Raw genomic sequence first — 3,891 nt, forward strand, 5'->3', positions numbered from 1 at the left:
CATTCTCACAATGTATTATACTAGAAAAAGGTGTGATTAGGAAAATCGTATGGAAGAGAAAATACACTTAGAGTACTTTGCTGTAAAAACTGCATGTACCCCAATCCGTGTCTTGCTTCACCAGTGTTTGGCTGGAACAGACCCAGGAGCGCCCCTTCTTCCAGTCTCCAACCTCTTTTCCAGTAATTACCTTCAGAACCACCGTCTCAGCCACCCTCTGCCTTTCAGGACCAGCCCACACCGTTTTTTGAACTTCGCTCCTTGTTGCTCATGCGCTCTCAGATTCGTCAGAATTATTCCACCAAGGTGGAGGCTGCCATCAACCGGCTGGCAAGCCTGCCTCTCTCTGGGCTTCTATTTCCCACAAGGACATGTGCTCTGCAGGCCGTGGGCCACTTCTTCCCCGGGTGATTAAGGAGAAGCGCGAGTGCGCCCTGCGTCTCCTGAAGATGCAAACCGGTGGGAGACCTCGTCTTCTCCCCCAGGTGCAGAAGCCTCCTCAAGATGCGTGGGTAAAACCCCGGGGGCCATGGAAGCCCTTATGGTCCTGGAGAAGAACCCGAACCAGGCTCTTTTGGATCTGCATGCCTGGGGTTCTGCCCACAAAGACGTCCATCTCTGGGACTTCCTGGAGAGCCACTTCCGGGATAAGCAGTGAAACTCAACAGGAAGTCGGGCGACCACCTGCCGCACCTGTGCAGGCTGGCCAGCCCCACCCCAGGATGGGGGGCGCAAGTGTCTGTTCAGAGGCTCACCTCTGAGCTTCAGTAGCCCAGCAGACCCCTGGTGTTGGGGATTGTGCCTGAGTCTCTCCCTGAAGCCAGTAGGCAGCTTTTTAACCACCCCGGAGCCGCTCTCAAGTCCTGGACCAAATGGAAATGGTAACTCATTTTTCAGGAAAAAAAAAAAAAAAATTCTGCGTGTAAGTGGACCCAGGAAGTTCAAGAGTCAACTGTATAATTAAACTAAAGCCTATACAAATCTAAGCTCACTTTTCTTCCTTATGTGAAGAAGGACGTGTGAATGTGCACGCTTGGGGAGACAGAAGAAATGGGCAATTGAAGAACATTTTTGCCTCTTCTTTCAAAGTCAGATCCTTACAGTCCATCCTCAGAATGAATAACTAGAATTGTTATTCCTAACGTTTGCGACTTTTTTCGTATGTGATATCTCATCTGTGGAAACCTTTCACCAATTTGTTGAATTCCTATTCCTCCTCAAGGATCAGCCCCGGTCTCCTTCCCAGGAAGCCTTCCCTGACCCCCCAAAGCAAGTCACATCCCCTTCTGCAGCCCTCACAGGACCCTGTACTTTGCCTTCAGAGCACATAGAGTATTTCTCATGAAGCAATTAATTCTGTAAATGTGCTGCTTAATGTCTGACTCTCTGACAGAATATGATTACAGGAGGGCAAGGACACTGTCTCATTTACTACTGAATCCAAATATCTTGCACATAATACACACTTCATAAATATTTAGTAGAATCTTGAATGTGAATCCAGCCTCTCAATGAAATTAAATACTGTACATAAAACATTTAGCCCACAGACTGGAATATAGTGAACCCTTAATAAATGTTTACTTATTGCATCCTTGAGCCTATATCAACCCTGGGGAGGTAGGGCTGATATTATATAAAATTCTCAACTTTGTAAAAGCTTTCATTTATTTATTTTGAAAGAGAGAGAAGGAGAGAGAGAGAGAGAGAGAGTGTGTGAAAGAGAGAATCCCAAGCAGGCTCTGCACTATCAGCATGGAGCCCAATGAGGGGCTTGAACTCACAAACTGTGAGATCACGACCTGAGCTGAAACCAAAAGCCGGATGCTCAACCAAATAAGCCACCCAGGCAGTCCTAAGGTTCTCCATTTGCAAGTAAGGAAATATACTTGGAGGTCATGTGACTTTCCCAAGACCTATTACTTGTAATAACTGAGGCCGAATGGAGATTGATCCCAACCCTACGTTCTTTCTAATGAACAAGCTCTGAAGAGAGTTCACCTGGGATGCTGGAGGAGCCCATGCTTCTGAAACATCTACCAAATGGGGAAAATCCATCCCAAGTGTCTTCAGTGTCTGGGCCACAAATGGCTTATCAAAGCAACTATGTTTCTTCATCATTGTAGCAGAGGCTGCTATTTCCCACCCAACATCCATTCTCTTGTCTTCAAGTAGGTCTACAGTTTCTGTCCAGACATCAGTGTACTCCTATGGGAAATATATTTATCTCAGTCCCCTTGCACCAAGGGGAAGCTATTTCATTAAGTTCTGATAATGAGATATTAGTGTAAGTGATGTGCGTGTTTTCCCGGAAGGCTACTTAAAGAGAGCTTCTTCCCTAGGAAGAGTCCCTTTTGTCCCAACCTGCAGGCATGGTGACCAGTGCCCCAGCAGCCCTCTTGAACAATGAGGTGGCTTGAGGTTGGGAATGATGTGCTGAGCGTGATGTAACACCACTAAAGTGACTGTTGACTAATCATCCCTAACTTTGGATCCACAGTACCAGCCTGAATGTGAACTACCTCCAGCAGGACTTCTTTTGTATGTGAGAGAAATACACGTCTTAGCTCATTTAAACTTCTGTTATTATTTTTTATGCAGCCAAATATAATCTTAACCTATATGATCATTTGCAAAGCTTAGAGGAAAAGTGATAGTTGCATTTATTGTTACTTTAAAAAAAATGTTTTATTTATTTATTTGAGAGAGAGAAGTGTGTGCGCAAGCAGGAGAGGGGTAGAGAGAATCCCAAGCAGACTCCATGCTATCAGTGCAGAGCCTGATACAGGGCTTGATCTCATGACCCTGGGATGACCACGTGAGCCAAAATCAAGAGTTGGACATTTAAGGGGCACCTGGGTGGCTCAGCCAGTTGAGCATCTGTCTTCGGCTCAGGTCATGATCTCATGGCTCGTGAGTTAGAGCCCTGCGTCGGGTTCTGTGCTGACAGCTCAGAACCTGAAGCCTCCTTCTGATTCTGTGTCTCCCTCTCTCTCTGACCTTCCCTTCTAGTGTTCTGTCTCTCTCTCTCTCAAAAGTAAATAAACGTTAAAAAAAAAAAAAGAGTTGGACATTTAACTGAACCACCCAGGTGCCCCTATTGTTACTTTTTGTTCCTCCAAGCAAGAACCTGAGAAAAATTTTATGAAATTTTTATGAATTTTCAGCTTTATTGAGGTATAACTGATAAGTGGTAATATATTTAAGGTGTACATCATGTTGATGTACATATATATATATATATATATATACACATTGTGAAAGGATCTAGTTAATCCCATCTAGGTAATTATTACATCCATCACCTTATGTGTTTTTATTTACTTATTTACTTTTTTGGTGAGAACATTTAAATTCTCTTTTAGCAAATTTCAATTATACAACATAGTGTTAGCAACTATAGTAATTACGCTATACATTAGATCCTAAGACTTTATTCTTCTTATAGCTGAAAGTTTGTACACTTTTACCAACCTCACCCTGTTTACTCAACCCCAACCCTGGGCAACCACTTTTCTATTCTTTGTTTCTATGAGTTTGATGTGTATATATATATATATATATATAGTCATGTTACGTTATTTATTTTATTTTGTTTTATTTTATATATATATATATTTTTTTTAGATCCCACATATTAGTAATACCATGTGTTATTTTGTCTTTCTCTGTCTGGCTGGTTTCAGTTAGCATAATGCCCTTAAAATGCATGCATGTTGTCACACATAGAAGGATTTTCTTCTTTCCCATGGCTGAAAAATATTCAAACATATGTGTGTGTGTATGTGTGTGTGTGTGTGTATGTGTGTGTGTGTGTAAAACACCTTCTTTAACCACACATACACTGACAGATACTTAGATTGCTACCATATCTTGGTTGTGAATAATGGT

The 3,891-nt window shown here is 42.6% G+C and overlaps 1 pseudogene; it reads left to right on the forward strand.

Moving 5' to 3' along the window:
- The first annotated feature begins 270 nt into the window (after positions 1-270).
- LOC124509880 (ferritin light chain 1-like) lies at positions 271-771 on the forward strand (annotated as a pseudogene).
- The last annotated feature ends 3,120 nt before the right edge of the window (positions 772-3,891 follow it).

This window comes from Lynx rufus, unplaced genomic scaffold (assembly GCF_022079265.1).
Source record: "Lynx rufus isolate CCGP_SWC_20201006 ecotype Redwood Valley unplaced genomic scaffold, mLynRuf1.p SCAF_15, whole genome shotgun sequence".
Taxonomy (NCBI): Eukaryota; Metazoa; Chordata; class Mammalia; order Carnivora; family Felidae; genus Lynx; species Lynx rufus.